The sequence below is a fragment of the Anas platyrhynchos genome, chromosome 26 (assembly GCF_047663525.1).
Source record: "Anas platyrhynchos isolate ZD024472 breed Pekin duck chromosome 26, IASCAAS_PekinDuck_T2T, whole genome shotgun sequence".
NCBI classification, from domain to species: Eukaryota; Metazoa; Chordata; class Aves; order Anseriformes; family Anatidae; genus Anas; species Anas platyrhynchos.
In genome coordinates this window covers 1099026-1120378 of record NC_092612.1, presented here as the reverse complement: position 1 = coordinate 1120378, position 21353 = coordinate 1099026, and the positions used below count along the sequence as shown (strand labels likewise).

The following is a 21353-nucleotide window of genomic DNA, read 5'->3' as shown; positions in this document are numbered from 1 at the left end:
TGAGTAAACGGGGTGCGATTTAAAAATCCCGATTCCTGCAGGCAAAAAGCAGTTGTGGTGCCTTTTGCAAGTCCAGGGACAATCTCTGCAGTCTAGTGAGTTGAGGAAGTTTGGCTTATAAACACATAAAAGTGTGTGAGTGTGATTTAGCAAGTGTAATACCGTCCCTCTGCAGTGTGCAGGTTGTGCACCTCGTGGCCGCTGTCGTTTCTGCAGAGAGGGAGCTGGCACATCGCAGGGTGTGTTGCATTTAGAGAAAAGCCATCCTTAATTCTGGAAGAATTGGGTGTTTTTGCATTCTTGTCTGCATCTGGAACATCGTAAGCATTGCAACAGCAGAAACAGAAGCGGTGCAAGCAGAATGTTTGTTAATTTAAAGAAATTATATTGGTTTGGCATCGATTTCGTGTTGTTTTCCAGAACAGCCTGCATCATAAAGACTAAAAGGCAGTTATAGATGTTCTAAAGTCAAAGACGCTTGTTCAGCCCTACAGAAAGCTGACGTTAAGGATGTACCACGCTGATACTGATCTCAGTGCTCAAAACATGATGTTTGTTTCCTATCCCAGGTCCAGGAAATTGATGCTTTGAGGACAGAGAATAGGAAGCTTAAAAACGCGGTATGTGTTTGACTTCTCTGTCTTGGTGGGCAGCTTGTCGTAGCACAGCTTTTTGCAATTGCACACGCATCAGTTTAACACCTTTGTTTTTGTTATTAGACATAGATTTCACTGTTAATGTTTCTGTGTTTGTGCTCAGTGCTGCTTTCATTCTGTTCTCTCTTCCGCAGAACTCCAGGCTGCGATATAAAACAAAAGGTAAATTGTCCACGGCGTGCCTCAGCATCTCCCAAAAGGCAAATCTTTATCATTAAGATTTCATAATTCAGGCGCTGAACTGAGGAGAAAACGTTTGTTATTAAAAATCTTTTAATACACAAACATGAGAGGAAAATAAGGGGGGAAAAATGAATTCAGTGGGGTTTGCACAGGAGGGCTGACTGCCTCACACCCTGCTTTTGGAGTAGCCCTCGCTGTACGTGACACCTTGCAGCCAAACACACAAGCCATTCGTAGCCAAATGCACTGAAATGAAAGAAAAATCCAGGAAGCTATGGGTGGGATAACCTGTCCCCATCCTTCTGAGCCATCTGGTTCCACCATGGGTAGGAAACGGTGGTGATTCTGGCTGCGTTTGGGAAAGGGAGCTTCACCTTTTAGTTTGGGTAGCAAAAGTAACGTGTCATTCCTTTTTCTTCCTAGATTGGGCGATAAGGAGAGAAGAATATAAAAAGTAAGGATGAGGATAATCTTGCATCGGGTTAAAAATGATCTACAGCTGAGCTAAATGGATGTGGCTTTGTGGTTGAGAAGGGCAGAGCGAATTGCACCCGCAATTAATAAATCTTCCCAATTTCTGGTGCCTAAAGTTCTGTGACAAATCGATGTCTTTATCAGCTTTGTACCTGAGAATGGTTCTGTCGAGTAACGCAGCTATTTGCATTTTGCTTTCTCTTCCAAGTGAGATCGAGAGACTTTCTGGCGAGATCTCCAACTACTTAAATGTCACCAACTTCTGGGTAAATATGTCAGTGCCTTGACAAATTCTGGGAGGGCTCTGATGAGATTACGGGTCCTCTGAAGCATACAGCTGTGCTGCTGTGACATGAAAAATAGTCAGAGGAAGGGAAGGAAGCCCTGGAGACATTAATTGTAAAAATGATGGGAGCTTGTGCCCTTTTTTGTGGAGATGAGGCAAGCGTCAGGAACAGTTTTAAAGAAAACAACAACAAAACCTTTGTATCCCAAAAGGGAGCAAAGGAAGAGCAGCTATAAACTGGCCCCTATCTCCTCTACCTGCAGTAGAGAAACATTTGTTTGTGGGGCATATGAGAAGCTCAAAAGAAATTCCAAAAGTGGGCTCCCTAAGACTTGTAAAAAAAGCAAAAACTTGCTTTTTTTCTGACTGCTTCTAAACTGAATTCTCTCTCCTGTGTAGGATGAAGAGTCCGAGCAACTGAACGGCCCAGGTATGTTGTCTATAAGCAGTGAGAGGACAGCTGAGAGTGTTTTCCTTTCCTGTGTCACCCTGGTAGAGCTGTGCTCAGAGGCTCAGCTCTGTGCTGTGTTGGTGCACGTCCCACCTGCTCGTAGCCACCACGAGCTTAAGTGATGGAGCTGTTTCAGCTGTTACAGCTGAAACGAAATTATAAGCAAAATATTTGGCATTCCTAGTCATATCTGGGATGTGAAGCATGCAGGGAAGTCGGAACGTTACAAGGATTGTGCCTCTGTTTTTAACCCAGCAGATAAGAGAACGCCACGGGACCAGACCAAACATGCGAGGTGAGCGAGGGGAAAGGGCTGCTTAACCAACGCCTCTTGAAGTAATAACAGGAGATCATGTATTGTGTCATCACTTGAAAAAATGGCTTTATTTTTTCTACCTGAATTAATTAGGTAAATTAGTAAGAGGAACAACTCTGCTTTTCAGAGTCCTAAGGTGATCCGTCTACCAGCTGATTCACAGAAATTTTGGGTGCTTTCCAAGGTGTTTTCACAAATCCAGTGGCTACATAAATGTATTTATTTATTTATTTATTTGAAACGCTTAGATTTGAGTTGTAAAATGTTTCTTTAATTTGTTTTGTTCTGTAAAAAAAAAAAAAGAAAAGCACTGACACCCTATTTCAGTATTATTTCGCTATCAGCTTTAATTAAAGCCCTGGAGTTTAAGTGGGAGCTGGCAGCAGCTTAGATTAAATAACTAATTAAGCATAAATAGCCCCAAAATGCAACTGCTGGAGAAAACTACGGAAGATCAGGGCGTTTTGAAATGATTTTGGTTGTGCTTGAATTCCTGCAGCACTCAGACAGAGGGCGCCTGCGGAGCGGAGGAGAGGTAAGGGCTGGGAAAAAGGTGCTGGAGCAGGGCTGCCGTGGCGCTGTCCTGGCCCTACAAAACTCAGCAGCTTCTTGGTCATAAGCCCTACATCTCTTGGGACATGACTCACCTGCCTTTAAAACTGCTAGGTCCTGTAGTGAAATCTGTCTTGCCAAGGAGAGAGGTCTGGAAAAAAGGAACCTGCTCACGAAAGCCGGGTGGTGGGAAAGTTCTGACATTGTAGGTTTTTATTTGGGACACCTAAAGATGGCATCGGAGCCTTTTTTCCCTTCGTGTCAACCACTCAGACACTTCTGCAAATCATGTGTTTTGAGAGGTTTTGTCACCCCCTCTCTTCTTTTCTCCTGGTTCCCATCTCTCCCTCTCCCAGCACTAGTCCTTCTCCTCCTTCTGCCCAAAATTGCACATTTTTTCTCCAATTCCTGTTAAAGTAGCTTCATGCATTTACTGCGAGGCTGATTTCAAACCCAGGCGAGCAGCTCGCTCTGTAAGACAGGAGCATTTCAGCACTGCACGCCCTCTGCCAGGGGCTTTCAGAGCTGTCTGTGCTCTGGTGCTGACGGCTGTGCAGGGTGGGAGAGCTCGGTAAGTCCCAAAAGTGTGCTTCCAGGCTCAAAGGACAAGGAAGTTACCTAGTTCTGCTGAGAATTAGGTAATGCTCCTTTTTAATCACGCCAGTTCTGGTTCGGTAACGTTGGAGCACCCGGAACAGCCTCTGGTCCCGTTAATCTCACAAGAACAGCAGCTGGGATTAGGTGCTATTTCCAGAGTGCCGGAGCTAAAACAGAGCTAAACAAAACAGAGCCCGAACTGTCACCTCCCTATTTATAGCAAAATGGATAAAGGACTAAACCCTGCCTTTCGCTTCCAATTAAGCAACTCCCCTTTTCTTCGTCAGGTGAGCTCCTTGCGTGTTGCCTGCTAAGCATGCACTTAATTACCACACAAGGTCCCGTTTTAAATTTAATTTTGCTGTTGGAAATGCTCAGGGTCGCATCCTGCAGAGTGCTTAGAGCAGGTAGTCCACGTCCCTACGATGCTTTGTCCAAAAAAAAAAAGAAGATTTTGGTGTTTTAGCTGCAAACTGAAAGCATCGATATTTAATTGCATCCTATTGTTTTCTGGCCTTGTTTAGATTTTAAACGATTCGGTGTCTGGGAAGTACTTATCATTTAATTATTTGTCCGGTTTCCTTGGAAATGCTTTTGTGACCATGTCAGCGATGATTTTTCTTTCAACTAAATAAGCCGAGAGTGTTGTCTCCTCCTTAAGCACATCCCTTAATTGGCCTTAGAGGAATACAAATGCCTTTTTTTATGCTTTTGCCATTTTCTTTAGTGATAGATTTGACTTAATGAATTAAGAAATCAAAAATATAATGTGAGAAATATGTTGTTATTTTAACATTAATATTTTACTCTAAGAATTCAAAATTTGTGTAATTACTGGGGGTGGAATATTCTTTCATTGCAGGACTGTTGCAACTCAGACAGGTGAAGAAAGCTGAAGGTAACATATTACAGAGTGAATGCAGTGGGTTTGTTTGAAAAATCTGCTCTGTGGGCTGTAAACTATGTTCACATTCAACATGTAAAGTACGTACAGAAATACACCAAGCTCTATTTTTATTGTCGAAACCTCTCGTTACATCAAAAGCTGTAACAGCAGCTCCATTCCAGTGCTGATTGTCGACGTCGAGACGTCAGGTACTGATTTTTGGACATATTCAGGTAGCATCAGACCTATCTGAAAAGAAAGTCTGATGCTCGTGAGACATCCAGCCGTAGAAAAATACTCAAATTGCCTTACGCTGCTGGAGCCTGGCTTTAAATTGCCAGCAGAGGGATTGCGTTTGAAACGTCTTCTCAAAATCCCTCTGAGTCAGGGACTGTTTGTTCTGCTGTAGGGCAGAGCCAAGCAGCTGGGCTGGCACCGAGCTCCCCCAGGTTTCCCTGAATCAGACGTAGAAAATAATTTGAAGATCCCAGCAGCTTCTTGCAAAGGACAACCAGGCAGGAATAGTGAGCAAAATTAGAGGCATGCTAAGCTAGCAACACGGAGCTTTGGTTAATTCATCCAGTTAATTTATTTCAAAAGACAAAGTGGGTCTCTTGATGCAGATTTTACCTTTTTTACCTCTCTTTATTTGCCTTCTAAACTTGGCCAGATGGTTGGAGAGTCGCCGGCCCAAGTAATGCAGCTATCTTGGCTTCATGTGGATGCAGCAAATTGTGCTCGGGCGCTGCTCATTTTTGATCTCTTTTTGTTTTCCCCCTGCCACGCCTGAGCTTTGAGCAATAGATGAGCAAATAATGGGGGTGGCAAAACTTCCTGCCGCTAACAAAAGAAATATTCCACGGTAAAAATGGTTCCCGTGATTATTTTATCAGCTACTGAGAGTGAAAATGTCCATCTCGCTTTTAAGGTGTTTAAGCTTTATTTGCAGAAAAGATGTTTAAAGTGAACTTGTTTTTATTTTTTTTATTTTCCTCTCCCGCAGGATGACTTCGGATTGTGGAAGCTTGGTTTAATGTCAACATGAATTGTTGCAGGACAACAAAATGTTTGACATCGGTTTTAGCTTAACTCTTACTTAAGAATTTATTCAAATAGCTATGCAAATAAAGTTCTGCTTATCTCATTAATGATTATTCTAGTCCAATTACTATTTAAACAGCGTAGCAGACCTGGGGCAGGTTTGGGTGCCTCGGTTTAGTCAATAGGATTGTCCCAGGATTACGGGGGTGCCTATTTTAAGAGAGCAATTTTTATCTCGATTATTTAAAAAGGAGAAGGTTTTCCTTTTCTCGTTTCCAAGGGGAAGTAGGCCAGGGTCTGCTGCGGTGGCTGGGACGTCACGCGCTGCCGTGTCACCGTCGTCCTCCTCTCTGCAGCCTCTGATCCCCGCGCCGGTGTCACGCATCGTGACAGCAGTGCTGCTCCTTTCTTCACGTAGGAAAAAAGGAATCACCGCCTGTGCTGTGGCAGATAAGACTGGCTCTTCTGCCAAATCCGAGTAGCTGTCCCCGCTACCTAAAGGATTTCAGGGTAGCTAATCGGAGGAATTGCTCCGTAGGGATGTGAAACAGCAAAAACTGGGGGCTGGTTTAGGCAGAATTCCTCGTGTTTGGAGAAACTGCGGATTTGTGCTTTGCATAGCTCGTACTCCGTGTTTTATCCCACTATTTTCTGTTTGAGCCACGTGTCTGACCAGCGACATCACTGGCTTGGGCTGCGCCTTCCTTCTTCCTTCCCACTCCAAACCAGAGTCTTTAAAGGCATCTCTTCATCTCTTTAAAGGCCCTGAACACCTCAAGGCAGCAGCCTTTTAGCCGGAGAAGTGCCACGAGCATCTCTCTCGAGTCCCCTTGCTCCCAGCCCGGAGGCTTTGTCACTGCCGACACCGGGACCGGGTCAGTCCGCAGCGAGCACAGCTCAAGAACTCGGGCTTTGTGCCCGTAAATTAATGTCTTCAGCAATGTTATTTTCCTATCGCGTCAATAAAAGGGTAAAAAATAACATCGGGCACAGGAGAGGAAAAGCAGATCGCTGGCAAAGCCAAGCGCTGCCAGCAGAGCGGAGCTGGAATTCTTGCAGACTTGGAAAAATGGCAGAGGTGCTCGGAAACGATTGTGCCCGCGTGGCTCGTCGCGTTTTTCTTCCCCTGGTTTTCATCGGTATGAAATAATTTTCTTTCTCCCTCTCCCATGTGCAAGAGAGGCTGCGTAGCTCATGGCACTGGCTCTGGGGCTGGATTCTGGTGGCTTGGAAGAGCCTCAGAGCCCTTCTCTGGGTCAGCCCTTTACCGGGGAGCGATGCTCGGGTCTGAGACGTCTCCTGCCGTAGCGCTTGGGTCTCCTGAGGAAACGTGCCGCAAGAAGAGGCTCTCGGCAAATAAAACAGGGTTTGGATGAGGCTCTGTTTTTGAAGAGCTTCAGGCCTCCGCAGCCCAAACTGAGTTTGTTTTCCTGCTGGCTTTACGCGTCGGCTGCTGTTTAACCCTCTGCTCTTCCGAGCAAAAAGAAAAAGTCATCGCCCCACAAGGAGGCATGGCTTTCTTCCTCCTCAATTATCTCTCATTAGTAAGTACAAGCAACTCCATTTAACTGCCTTGGGAACAATTTCTGCATCTATTGAGCCGGCCTACAGTAAGTCTTGTGGTTTCCTGTTGGCCCTGGAAACTGAGCACACTTCATTATGGGCAATGCTTTACTGCACCTCATTATTTTTTCATAATCTTATTGTACTTCTCCTTTTAACAGCGATGGAGGGGGGGGAGGATGGGGGAAGGGAGTAAACAAGCAGAGGTCCTTTTGGGTCCCGAACCTCCCCAACCAGCTTATTGGAATCTGCAACCACGCATCGGCGACGTTGAGTTAATTGGCCGCTCCAGCAGCTTTTTGGAAAAAAAAATCAGTGGGTTTTAAGGTAAGGAAAGCTCCTTCATCACCCTGCGAGCTCAGGCCTTTAGGAATCCTCTTCACAAACGGGTCCAGAGCTCAGTGGTCGGGTCCAGGAGGAGGCGAAACGGCGCCGGCACGAACCCCGGCAGCAGCAGCCCCGCTCTCACAGGTGCCTCGCCTCCCTTCGCCGGTGTCTTGGCAGCGCTCGCCATCTGTTCCCGTCTTTATCCTGGCCGCCTCCAACCCCTTATCCTCTTTATGGCACTCTCCTGCTTTATCCTGCTGTCCCCTGGCAAATCCCGGCGAGGCGCCGCGCTCAGCCACGGCCGCGCTTTAATCTTTTCCGCATCCTCGGCGGAGAGGTGCTGCCGTGTCCTGCTGGTAGGGACAGGGGGGGTCCGTGCTGTTGTCTGGCATCTCCCCCATGGGGTTTGGCCGTTCCTTGTGCCCACCACCAACACCCGAAGCTCCAGACGAGGTGGAGGAGTTTTTGGGAGATGAGGGGCGCTGGTGCAGAGTTTGGAAACCGAGTCCGTGCCACCAAGTCCGTGCAGGCGGGCATTTAACCTCCCTGTTCTCCGTGGAAGGGGCACTGGTGATAGAGCCAGATAAACGTGGCTCGGGGCTCGAGTTCGCCTCTGCCTTAAGGAGTTTTGAATCAGTTTTAGGATGTGATTTTAATTTCCGAGGCGTTCAAACCCAGACGGCCCGCCCCAGCCGTCACAGGGGTGTGCCGAGGGTGTCGCAGCAGGCCCGGAGCTCTCTCAGATTTTTGTCCTTGGGATTTGGGGTTTTCCAAAGGGAAGTTCAGGAACGGAGTGAGAACAGGGTTTTTCAGCTCAGGCTTTTGACGCTTTCCTCCTCAATTCCCCCTCCTGACGTTGGCCCTCGCATCTTCTCCCCCTGCGCCCGCTCCTTGCTCCTGCTCCCGGGAGGATGAAGGCGGGGGGCGACGCTCGGGCCGTGCAGTTGGGTAGCAGCAGCTGGCAGCGAGCTGCCCAGGCTTGGAAAAATCCGATTTTTTTTTTTTTTATTTTTTTTTTCACTTTCCGCCGTTGCCAATTAGGGCTGGATGCGGGGAACGCCGCTCTCCTTCGCCAGCCTCGCAGCTGCCACGCTGGGAACGCAGACGAGTCCATTAACCTCCCCGAGCCGAGGGCTGCCTCCCACGTCTGCGAAGTGAATGGAATAAAACCGAATAAAACCGGGGCCTGGCGGAAGGGTTAAGGCATTACCATATGTGAAGTCCTCAGAAATCCGCAGATGAAAGGCTCTTTAGAAGTGCAAAGCGCTATTATTGGGCTGGCATCTGCGGAGCAAACTCGCGCAGGAGCCGCCGCCACCGCGAGGTTTCCAGCTAGGAAGTTCTGAGGCAGCTTTCATCCAAGGGGGATAAAAAATATTAAAAAAAAGGGAAAAAAATCCAATCCAGAAACAGATTCCGGAGGGTTAGAGGGAGCGGGTTGGGGCTGAGGTAGGTGGGGGAGATCCCACACGGCCGGGAGCAGGGCCCTGGGTCCCTACGGGGCTGTCCCGATGTTTTGGGGCCTGGTGTTTTGAGTTTGTTCCCCCTGCTCGTGATGTCCCCGTGGTCCCGTAGCAGTGGGTTCAGCTGATCCCACAGCCAACCCGCCTCGTCCCTCCTCCTGGGGGTGCTCCCTGCCTCCCTGGAGGGGCAGATTTGGGGCAGGTTGTGTTAGCATCCTGGGGCCCCAAAGATATTTGGCACTTGGCCAGGCACCCCTCAGCACCGTGTCCCCGTTCCCCACCGAGGGGCCAAGCGTAGCCTGGAGGAACATCCACCACCGGGACGGTTTTGGGACATCCAGCAGGACCCCGGGACGGGGCTGGAAAACCCCAAAGGAGCCGTTTGGGCGCTGTCATTTGGGGTCATGGGGTGAGGGAGGAGCCGCTCGGGGGCCAACCCCAAGGTTTCGCCGGCAGCCTGGTGGGTTTGGCTGTGTGAGCAGGGCTCTGAATGGGGACACGGAGGTGGTTTGAGACACCACAAAAGGGTTTTTTGGCAGGTTTGGCCTCTAGGGCACTGCTCGGCCCCAGTATGACGGAGAGGAGCTGCCCCACACCGCGTCCGTACCCCATGGGCCCCAAGGCGCTGTGCCCATGGGGGACACCCTCGTGCACCCCGTCCCTCACAAACCCCACAACGACGCCCGGTTGTGACGACAGGAAAAGGTAGAAATTAGGCCAGGCAGCAAAGAGGCGAGATTTTAGCCTTATTTCACACCCCGCTGACCCTTTACGAGGGAGGACGGGGCACCAAGCCCGGACCTCGAGGGCGCTCAGCTCCTCCGACCCAACGCTGCGCTGAGGGGGGGGTGAAAAACCCCAAAAAAAGCCTCTCCCAAGGCCGGGACCCCGCGGCACAGACGGTTCTTTCTTCGCTGGGTTTTTCTGCGCCCCGGCCCCGTAAACAATCCTATTGTGCGAGGCACAAACAGGGCGAGGGCGAGCGGGGAACAAAGGCGGCCGTTGAGCGGCCGGAGCAGCGCGTGACGGCCCCACGCCGCTCGGGGCCGTGGGGGGATCGCCGTGGACCCGGCACCGCCGGCCCCGCTCCCGGGGGAGCGTCCCAAGGGTTTTTTTTCCCCCCTGTGAAGAGGCCTCGGGGTGAGTCGGGTCCCACCGGGTGGCCGGGGTGCTGCTGTGTAAGGTGTGCGGGCCCCACGCAGACCCCATAAAGGGTACAGGCCCTGCACAGACCCCACACAGCGGCTCAGACCCCATAGAGGGGTGCGGGTCCCATTAAGGGCCTGTAACAGGTACAGATGTCACACAATGCCCGTAACAGGGTCCAGACCCTATTAAGGCCCCACACAGGGGTACAGGCCCGATAGAGGGCTGCAGACCCCACAGAAACCCCATGGGGCCCAGGCCCCATGCAGGCCCCATACAGGGGTGCAGACCCCATAAAGACCCCATAAAGGCCCCATAGAGGGGCTCAGACCCCATTAAGGTCCCATTAAGGCCTCGTACAGGTATGCAGACCCCATTGAGGCCCCATAAAGGCCCTATAAAGAGGTGCAGACCCCATTGAGGCTCCATAAAGGCCCCATACAGGAGTCCAGACCCCATAAAGGCCCAATGAAGACCCCATAAAGGCCCCATACAAGGGTGCAGACCCCATAGAGACCCCATACAAGGGGTGCAGACCCCATTGAGGCCCCATAAAGGCCCCATACAGGGGTGCAGACCCCATACAGACCCCATAAAGGCTCCATAAAGAGGTGCAGACCCCACTGAGGCCCCATAAAGGCCCCATACAGGGGTGCAGACCCCATTGAGGCCCCATAAAGGCTCCATAAAGAGGTGCAGACCCCATTGAGGCTCCATAAAGGCCCCATACAGGAGTCCAGACCCCATAAAGGCCCAATGAAGACCCCATAAAGGCCCCATACAAGGGTGCAGACCCCATAGAGACCCCATACAAGGGGTGCAGACCCCATTGAGGCCCCATACAGGCCCCATACAGGGGTGCAGACCCCATACAGACCCCATAAAGGCCCCATAAAGAGGTGCAGACCCCATTGAGGCCCCATACAGGCCCCATAGAGGAGCCCAGACCCCATAAAGTCCCCATAAAGACCCCATTAAGCCCCCATACAAGGGTGCAGACCCCATAAAGGCCCTGTAGGGGCCCCATACAGGGGCACAGACCGGGCACAGACCCCATAAAGGCCCCATACAGGGGCACAGACCCCCCTAAGCCCCCCCTAAGCCCCCCTCCCTGCCCTACAGAGAGGCCCCGCCCCCAGGCCCCGCCCCCAGCCTTGAAGCCCCGCCCCTCCCTCCCCCTCCCTCCCCCCCTCCCACCCCGCGCATGCGCCCAGCGCCGCCGCCGGGGCGGGGCCTGAGCCGCGCCGCCATTGGCTCTGCCCAGAGCGGGGGGGGGGGAGGGGGGCGGGGCGGAGGAGGCCGCGTGCTCCCGCGAAAGCGCTCCGGGCGGCCGCGGGGGCGGCGTCAACGTTCCGGGCGGGCACGGGGGCGGTGCAAGGCGTTCCGCCCCCCTCCGCCGCCCCCCCCCCCCCCTCCCGGTCCCGGTCCCGGTCCCCTCCGCTTCCTCCGGGAGCGCGGCCTCGGCCTCGGCGGCGGCAGCGGCCCCGGGTGCGGCATGGAGCCGCTCGCAGGTAACGATCCCGGCGGCTCGGGGCGTTCTCCGGGTCCCACCGGGCCGTAGGGGTTGGGAGGGGGGGGGGTGCCCGGTACCGGGGCCCCGCCGCCGGTTCCCGGTGGGGCCGGGGTCGGGGTCGGGGTTGGGCCCAGCGGGGTCCGCGGTGCCCTTTGGGCCCCCAACTACCGGGCCCGGGGGGTCCCGGTGAGGCCGGGGCCGTGCCCGGTGCCCGGTACCGGAGGCTCCGGGGGGGGGTCCCGAGACCCCCGGTGAGGCCCGGCCGCCCCTCTCCGGGCTCCCCCCGGGCTCCCCCCGGCTCCGGGAGGGTCCCGCACACGGCCCCGTGGGGGCCTCGCTGCCGTCGCCGGGCCCCGAGCGCGGCCGCGCCCCGGGGCCGTGGGGCCCCGTTAGGAGCCCCCCGAGGAGCCCCCCCCGGACACCCCCCGGCCCGGTTCGGCCCCGTGGGGAGCCCCCCGAGGATCCCCCTGTCCCCGTTTGTCCCCCCCCGGCCCCGTTTGTCCCCCCCCGGCCCCGTTTGTCCCCCCCCCGGCCCCGTTTGTCCCCCTGGGGCACGCCCCGAGGCGCCCCCATCCCCTTGAGGAGCCCCCCAAGGGCCCCCCCCATCCCCATTTGTCCCCCCGAGGATCCCCCTGTCCCCGTTTTTCCCCCTGAGGAGCTCTTGATTACACCCCCCGCCCCCAAGGAGCCCCCCCAGGGTGCCCCTGTCCCCGTTTGCCCCCCCGATGAACCCCCCATTCCTCTTCAGCCCCATAAGGAGCCCCCATCTCTCTTCTTACCCCCCCCCGAGGATATCCTTTTCCTCATTTGACCCCTTGAGGAGCCCCCCCAGGAGCCCCCATCCCCGTGAGGAGCCCCCCAGGACCCCCCTGTCCCCATTCATCCCCTTGAGGACTCCCGTGTCCGTTTTTGTCTCCGTGAGGAGCCCCCCCAGCACCCCCTGTCCCCGTTCGTCCCCCTGAGCCCCCCCCCCAGCCCTGTTTCTCCCCATCAGGAGCCCCCACGGAGCCCCCATCTCCCTGAGGAGCCCCCCAGCCCCCCACGTCCCTGTTTCTCCCCATGAGGAACCCCCGGCCCCCTTCTTCCCCACGAGGATCCCTCGAGCAGCCTCTCCTCCGCTCGGGTCCCCGCCGGCCGCGGTGCCTCTCCCCCGAGGTGCAGGTATCCGTGTCCGGATCCGTGTCCGTGTCTCCTGGCGGAGCTGGACCTGAATAATTCAGGCTCCAGCAGCGCCCTGGGGAGGACACGGGACGGAGGTGGAGAGGGGCTCAGCGTGGTGCTGGGCTCTTCAAACGCCCTCACCCGCAGCGATTTCGTGCCAAAATCTCCTCGTTTTCCCCTGGCGTCGCCCAGAGCTGGGGGGGATCAGCACTCTGGAAATCCACGTGGCTTCGAAGCGCCGCGGTTGTGCTCAAACCGGAGCAGGAGGACACACGGAGTTTGATCCTGCCGAGGGTTTGGAGCTGTGGCAAAGCTGTCGGGGGCTTTTTGGGATGGTTTTTGGGTGCTGAGCACCCTGGGCACCGTCAGGAGCTGTGGCCCTGCTCGGAGCATGGTTTGCAGCTCGGAGTCGTGGGGCTGAGCACAAATCAAGCTGCTGCCCTCAGCTGAAGTGGCAGAGCAGGAGGAGTGAAAGTTTTAAAAACTTTATTGGGATTATTGACATCGGGTGGCTGCTGATGTCGAATTTCTCTCCTCTAGGAGCCGGGGTTTGTTTCCTGCCTCGCCGTTCTCGCTGCCCCCGGAGCAGCGGCGGCGCTCGGGGTGTGAAAACTTGGTGTGCTGCTTTAGAGGAGGAAAAAAAAAGGCAAAAAGAAAAAAAAAACAAAAAACACAAACCCGCCTTGTGGTGCTAATTGTAAGGCCAGGCTCGGAGTTAAGAGTTTCAGCTTAACAAAAGCTGACATTTCAAGTGGGTGCGAGGGAAGCAGCTGGCAGGGAGAGGCGCAGCGGCAAAGTTGGGACGGGAGCGCGGGCAGCCGGCTCCTCTCTGCCCCTCGCGAGTCGTCCCCACAGCACAGCGAGGAAAAAGCTCCTCGCTCGGGAGATTCGGGATGTTCGTGATGGAAAATGCACTGGCGGAGCTGCTCTTTGGGGAAATTTGGTGTTTAAAACACACGAGCGCGCGTTGTGTTTTTTTTTTGCCTGCTGCAGAAGCTGAGGGACCACGGGGGGAGGTGGCGAGGAGCTGTGTGCCCAAATCCTTGCAAAATTTGGGCTGAAATCCTCCCAGAGCCTCAATTTTGTGTCCTGGTGCCAGGAGTTCGCCGTCCTCCTGGCTCTCGCCCTGCTCCCGCGAGCCCCGCCGATGTCTCCGTCGGCCTCTCGGGGTGAAATTTCCACCAAGGCTTCAGCAGAGGCTCGGAGCAGAAATTTTGGCTTTAGGATTTCTCCCGAAAAAGCCTCTGGGAAGAGGAGTTGCTGAAGAACAGCGCCCGGTGGGGCGGGGGGGCAGCAGGGCCTTTGAAGCCGGCTTTTCCGTGGCTTTGCAGCTCTGTTCCCGTGCTGCTGCGGGCACGGGTTTCGATCCGAGCTGGAGAATCGTCTGGAAGTCGAAATTAGCGCAGCTGAATTTAGAGCAAAGGCGAGCAGGTGGCTGCGGCCCGTGGAAATAGGACAGGGCGTGCTTCTCAGGGAAGCCGCGCGCGTGAAAACGGTCGCAGGGATCCCGGCGAAAGTTTCCAAAAGGCGACCCTCGCCTCGCTGCTGCCTCTCCTGCGCCCTGGCCCTCTGGAGGAGCAGCGTTTTGGGAAAGCTGCTCCCCGTGGTGGAGGTCCCGTGGAGGTTTTTTTGTTGCAAAAGGGGCTCCTTGCACCGAATTCAGGCACCCCGGTGTGTGTGGGGTGACCTGAGTCACAGCGGGGGCTTCTCAGGGACTGGGGGCAGGAGGCAGCAGCGAGGAGCCTCCCTCGAGGCTTCCCGTCCAGCTCATTTGGAGCGGAGCCACGCGAGGAGCTTATTTTGGAGGAGCTCTCCTGATAAGGCTTATTAAATAAAGAGCAGGTCTCGGGCAGCGCGGCCGGGGGCTGCTCAGGGCGCTGCAGTTCTGGCCTCTGGGTTGCATCGCGAAGCTTTCGTCGGGCGCGAGGCAAGCTCTGCTTTGCAGGTAAGCGCCCTTCAACGCCGCTTTTGGGGGTCGATTTTTTTGAATTTAGGAGCAACATCAGCTTCGCATCGAGGTCTGCTGCTCGCTTCGGCTGCTGGGACCTCGCAGGGGAGCCCCGCAGGGCAGGAGAGCAGCAGCTGGGGGATTCCTCCCGGGGCATGGTGGCAGCGAGCTGCTGCTGGGTTTCGGGTCCTGAGCCGGCAGCGATAGCTCTGCAGCACCTTCTGCAGCATAGAGATCCAGAAAAAATATGTTTCCTTGTGATTTTTTAGCATTTACGGGACTTGAGCCAGCTTTGAAAACACCTCAGGTGCGTGGTGAGGGCTTTTTTTCACTCGTGTGGTTGTTAAAAACCAAAAGAGCCGTGCGTTGGCTCTCAGCAAAGGTCCCCAAGTGCTTTGGAGGGCCCCGCTCCGAGGTTTGCTGCCTCCTCGTCCCGGAGTTAGGTGGAGGCATCCCGGCGGTGGCTGCCCAGCTTTCACTCTCTGTTTCTATGGGTGTGGTGACCGAGCAAGAAATCCTGTTTGAGGATCAAGCTCATTACGGCGCCGAGCCGCGTGTGACTCACGGCCGCTCGGCGTAATCTCTACCTCGCTCCGCTGGGTCCCGGTGCGCGGCGAGGGGCAGGAGCACGGCGAGACCTTGCTGAAAAGGAGCACGGAGCAGCCCAGAGGTAATGTGAAAAAATCTCGGTGCCGTCTGTAGGTGGGGAGCTAGCAGAGCGCGGAGTGTCCCGGTGCGAGGCTTCTACCCGTGCCTCGCGAATTAAAGCGATCAGTGATGTGAGCCTAGCGATGGATCGGGCAAATTCTGCTCCCCAAAGCCTTTGTTGTGGTCTTGTTCGCCCCCACGTAGCCCACGGCCTCGCTGTTCTTTGTTCTGCTCCTCGTTAGCTGACGTTCGGTGACTCAGAGGCTCCCTGCGACCCCGCGCGCTCGAGCGCGGCGCGCCGTTGGCATCCCCAATCGTAAGGAAACAGCTTTCAGCACCCAGCCCGGGAAACGCGCCCATCCAACCCCAATCCGGCTTAAAATCACAACGCTGGCAGTGCAGAGGAGGAATTCAAATGCACTCCGGGATGAAAGTCATCTTCGGTGGCTAATACCTTTCAAGATGTTGACTTAAAAGCCGGAGTTTAAAAGTGAAAGGCGAAGAGAAGTGTCTTTTCACACAGAAGGAAGCGTTTTCCTTGGGCTGAAGCCGTGGAGTTTCCTTACGTGGTTTTGGTTGCTGTGTCCTGCTGCCTCGGGTGAACGGGAAACGGATGCCCGAGCCCTGAAGGCAGACACCTTTTTCTTACTTTCGTTTTATTTTAGGACCCAAACATACGTGAGGCACCTCTGAGAGCCCTCTCCCGTGCTGGTGGTCGGGTTCGGACCTCGGGAGCTGGGGCTCGTGGGTTTGCCACCCTCCGACCCCTTCCTCAGCATCAGCCTGACGGGCAGCTTGGTGAGACCGGCTAAAAAATAAATACTGCTCCATTTCTGCTCCTATTCACCCCGCTTTTGTGCTGGGACTGACGATTTCATGCTGCTGGTCTTGGTAAGATTGGCCTTCAAGGAACAGGGCAGAGCTATTGCCCAGGCAAGTCGAGTTACGACGGCTCCTAAATGTCTGCAATTCGGGAGGTTTTTAGCAGCGGAGCTGTGTCCAGGTGTAAGTTTGTGTCCCCGTGCTTCCCTCCCTTGTGTGTTTGCACAGAGCTGATAAAGCGGCTGGCGGGTCCTGCCCGGGGTGGTTCGGTGCCAAGCAGAGCCCTGGGAACAGTTTCTGGAAGCGCTCGGTGCGTCACTGTGAGGTGCCGAGGAGATTTAATCCTCTCTGGAGGTTGCGGGGATGAAACCTCGGGTCTTGGCTGGGGGGAGAAGGTTTTCTCATGCAGGAATCATCTCTGGCATGAGCTAACGCTGGCGGCTCGTTCCCTTCCGAGGCTGGTAGAGGACCCATGCTTGTGAAGTATGACGGCGTGTTCAGACACGACAGCAAAACAGGGTGAAATATTTCCAGTAGCAATGAACTCAGTCATCCTTTCTGGACAGGACAATGAAAAACAGTGAATCAGGCTGAAACCATTCGCTGGCAGTTCTGTGAAACGCCTCCGAGCCCGATGGGGGATCTCGGTGCGGCGGCCTGAAGTACCCACGCGTACCAGGAGGGGTGCTGGGTGGTTTGCTAACCTTTCCTCTTCTCTTTTCCTTCCTTTTGTTGATTTAAGCAACACCCTGCGGCTTTGGCATTTTAGAAACAGCTCATGTTTGGGGGGATAATTTGGTAATAGCCTTTTAGCTTTGTTTTGAGTCTGCGCTGCTGAAGCCCAGCGCAATAAGAATGGCATGAGCAAACAAGAGAGCACAATATAATGCCAATCTTTTAAAACAAGCCCAAACCCCATTGAAACTGAATTAATACACTTCCGAATACGGTCTTCAGAGATGCGAGCGACTAATTCTGCTGTACCTAAACCCGGGCCTCTTTGGGAGCTTGCCCACACAGAGGAACTTCGCATCACGGCGTTCGTGGCAGGCTCGGGGGAGAAGCTCAGCCTGCGCCCGGCCGTGCAGATGAAGGACTCTTGGTCCTGGTGCCAGGGGCTGTGATTTCTGCAGATCCTTCTGGAGGATCCTGCTGTGAGCTCTCCCTTCCCCTGCTTTGGTTAGAAGTGGTCCCCAAGCGGAGGACGGTGACGTTACGGGCGCAGCGAGCGCGTCCGTGCAGGGCAGCAGCACGGGGTGCTTAGCGCCTCGCCAGCTCCTGCCTTATCTGCTCCCTGTGAGCAGTTATTGTGGCAGCACCGAACGCACACGCTTTGCCCTCATGTAAGCAGGTCGTAAAGGGCTTTTTATATGCTTTGGAAGCAGAAGCCGGGGAGGCTCATGGCGGCGGCGGCTCTTCAGTCGTGCAGCTGGTGCTCGGTCACGTCAGGATCCGTCCCTGCGCGTGGTTAGGTTGTTATTTGTTAGATCAGATCCTTGGGCTCTTTTGCAGGTGAACATTTAAAATGCTGACCGGGATCCTTGCCTCTGACTGTGAGGTGAATGCTCTTGATGCTTTTTTGGGGTTTTTCCCCAAGATTGTTTCTGAAACGTAGACGCTTCCCGGGCTCATGCCTGTGCTGCGCGGTGCTGGCTGCTGCCTGCGCAACAAGCCTGAGAGTCCTTCCAATGTCTCATAAGGGCGAGGCTTAATTAAGCTTTTTATAGCATTTTACAAGCATTAGCTAACGCAATATTGTGACATCCCTGTGGGGTAGGTGTTTTGCACTCGTCCTAATAAAGCTGTCTCTGTCTGCGGGGGCACTCGGAGAATTGCTGGAAAGGGGACGCCGCTGAAGCGAGGGGGCTGGCGATGGCCCTTCGGTGAGTCCAACATCATGCCAGGCTGCCCTAAAAATGTGTGAATTCCCAGAGGTTTGGGTTTCCTAACGTTATTGCATGCCCACATGCAGCATCCCGTGGCAGGTGATGTTGGGAAGAGGCTCTTGGAGATGTTCACATCCTAAAAAAGGAGCCAGTTTTGGGACAGCGCTTCCTTCCCTCCAGGTTATGGCAGCCTCCAACATCACCTGTCTGTCCAGGCCTGGCCTGTCACCTGTTTGGGGCAGAATCTGAATATTTTGGCTCTGCCTCAGGGGATGCTGTGCTGAAGATGAGGAGCCGCAGCCTGCAGACCTGCCGAAGGTGCTGCTGGTTGCCTGCTTGGGGGTTGGCTGGACAAAGCATTGAACAGCTGCACTTTTCTGAAGAAAAAGGAGAATAGAAAGTTAGGTGAACGTGCGCCACGTGGGCTCCGTGTGAGCAGCGCTGAGCTTTTAGCTGATTCCTTATCTTTATGGCCCTCGGAGAGAGATTGTGGGGTATGAAAGGAGCACGGAGGTTACGGGTACTGGTGTTTGGGCTGAGGGAGAGGAAAGGTCAGCTCTCCGAAATACCCGGTCTGGTTTTATCTGGCTGGCAATACGGCAAATTGTGAGGAAAACTACAACCCTGAGGCCTGAAAGATGCCAGTGTTCGCCTCGGACGTAGGCTTCTCCTCGTCGCGAGGGGCGAGCAGCGCGACACCGCATAGTTCCGAGCTGGCGTCACGGCAGCAGAGGCGGTGAACTCCAGGAATTCCTAACAGCCCAGGACATTGTGGTTTCTCCAATGAGGTGGGCAGGCTTTCACGAAAATATTGACACCGGTGTCAGTGGGCTGGGGCTTGGTTGTCGCGTCCTTCGTGGGAGCCCTCGGCCGAGCTGCGTGGCGCCGCCGAGGCGAGGAGGAGGTTGGCTGGCTCTTGGGCTTTTCGGACCCTTTTGCCTTGGTGGTTTTGTTTTTTGTTTTTTTGGTCCTTTTGATTGGTTTTCAGTTTAGCTTTGTCGCGTTGCTTCTTGCTTTGGGTCTCCCTGTGTTCCCCTGGGGTCTGTCACGTTTCTTCGCCGACATGCCGGAGGAGCGGGGCTGAAGGCCGCACGCGGCAGTGAAGGAGGGCAGCAGCCAGGCCGGTCACCAACGTGGCCTTAAAATATTTGATAAGAGTAATTGGGATGAAAGCCTTCCATGAAGTCAGTGCTTTTACAGCTTCTGGTAGGGGGCAGCTTCTTGTGGCGGGCTGTCGTGAGGTGAATAATCCCCGGCTGTGGTGTTTCATCAAAGCGCTTTGAGGAGATGCGGACCGTGGAAGAGGAAAATGTGAAGGAAACGCAAGCAGCTTTGCTGCCTGCCAGACGGGAGCCTGCTCGTGTAGCTTTGAGAAGGGTGTTAGTGCAAAATAAAGAATGCTTTCTTATAAAATAACAAAAAAGCCTCTCAATAATAACCCTTCACAAGTTGACTTCTTGCGCGGGCCGCGGCTCGCTGGGCAGAGGCGGCGGGGCAGGCGCGAGAGCAAAGCCCCCAAAACCCACATTCTGTGGTGACCAAACTGTGTTACGGTCAAATTATTCCCGTGGAAGTGAATTTCCACACTTGAAGGCAGAGCTGACTGTGAGGGAAAGGGAATAAGGCACTGCACCCATCCCTCCACCACCCCTCCATCTCGCTGCTGCTGTTTGCGTGCAGGGACATGGCCCAGAGGCCAACAAATTGCAGAAGTGGGTAACTCCTATCCCCTGGGAGTCTGGAAATCCAGCTGGGTGTAGATTTTGCAGTGTTCCCCCCAAATACGCTGGCTGCTGGGTGAATACACTGGCTCCCGATGCCCCGTTCCAGGCGGTTTTACCGACGGGGTGCCAACAACAATGTGCAATTGTGAGCTTTACAGCAGACTGTTTATTCAAACAGAAATCTTTCTGAGGATTTCAGTGCGAATGAGGCACTCTTCTTCCCCGGAGATCTATTCTGGGCCTCGATGCAAGTTTTTTGGGAAGGATGCGAGGCCTTGTTGATGCAAGGCCAGCCCTGTAGATGTAAATCCTTCCCGGGCAGAGCTGCCTCCGCGTCCCAGCTCCCACGGCGTGGTAGAGGTGGTGTCACCGATACCCTATCTGCAAAGAAATGGGAGTTTTGTGAAGTTTTGAAGGCCTCAGCGAGGTGAGCGTGACGGCCACCCCGTTGCCGTTCTTCCTTAGATAAATCGTTGCACGTAAATGTGTCTGCTGCTTCCCAGCGCGCTGCCAAGATACCGCAGGTACATAGCCCATGGGGCTGCGTGTAATAGGCGATGGCTTTGGGCCCGGAAAGCTGTTTACAAAGCATTTACCCCAAGGTGCCTGCCTGCCTGGCACTTGTGCTTGCTTTATCCGAGCACCGATCCTGTGCCGTTCGGGCTGCAGCGCCGTGCCGGTGCCAAAAGCGGCGAGAAAGCCTCTTGCTTCTCGCCAAAAAGCGATTTGGAGGAGATGATAGGGCCTTATCACAACAGGGGGATCACTGGGAAGCGCTGCTGCCTGGTGTTTAAATGTGATGACTGTTTTGAAACTGAAGAGCGTGGTTGGATTTGGAGCCTCGCTGGTCCCGGGCTGCGCGAGCTCCCCGAACGCCTGGAGCTGGTTGTGCTCCACGCCGTCGTTTTCCACCCAAAACAAGACTTTTATTGGTTTGAAGGGCTCAGAGTTACTTGCTCTCAACTCCTTCTCATGCCTGAAAATGCAATTAAGGGGAACACGTTGGCTTTCCACAGTCCTAAATTAGCGCCTTGCTGCCCTGCAGCCCCACGGTGAAATTAAACGAGAAAAACTTTGGAGGGTGCGCAAGGCTTGGAAATGCCTCGGAGTCGGGTAGGGGCTGGGGGCTGTCTGCTAGGAGGGAAATAGAAGGATTTTGGGGACAGTGGCTTGTCCCAACGCACCCTTTGTGAGTGTCTCTGGGTATTGGGAGCTCCCCTTCCACTCGGCGTGGGTGAGGAGGGGACCTCCAGGGGACGGGTCCAACCCAAATTCCTCCCTTCCCTCCCGTGGCCAGGCAGTGTGCGGGGAATCGTTCTAATTTAAGCCTCTGCGAATTAAGGCAATTTGGTTTTGGCTCTTCACCAGTGGAAACGGGGAGGTTTGGACGCCCTCCTTGTGACGGGAGCGCCGTGGATAGCAGCGGGAGACAGGGCTTGGGACATTCAGCTGGTGCTTTGCACAACGCCTTAAACAGCCAAAGCTTCGGGTGTGCAGAGCACTGCTTCTGAGGGCATTTTTTTTTCTCCTGGAATGGCTTAAAATGTAAATATTTGGAAAATAGTGTTTCCTCACTGAGCGCTGATTATGAGGTGTTTCTGGGATGGCTTAAAGAAATGGACTTTATGATAATGAAAAAAAAAACCCTATAAGATGGAATTTGATGGCTTTCTTCTTTATTTAGCGGTGTCGCCACCTCTGGCTTCGAGA

The 21353-nt window shown here is 54.3% G+C and overlaps 1 protein-coding gene across 2 annotated transcripts in view; it reads left to right on the top strand.

Annotated features, from left to right (window-relative positions):
• The first annotated feature begins 11296 nt into the window (after window positions 1–11296).
• Window positions 11297–21353, top strand: part of OTUD7B (OTU deubiquitinase 7B) — a 33488-nt gene continuing 23431 nt past the window's right edge. Inside the window, exon 1 of one of the 2 annotated variants that reach the window (XM_027444479.3) lies at window positions 11297–11452. The gene's annotated coding sequence lies outside the window, so the exon portion shown is untranslated. Of the gene's footprint in view, window positions 11453–17898; window positions 17917–21353 lie in introns of those variants that run through there. The other variant, XM_072027882.1, reaches the window with a different exon arrangement.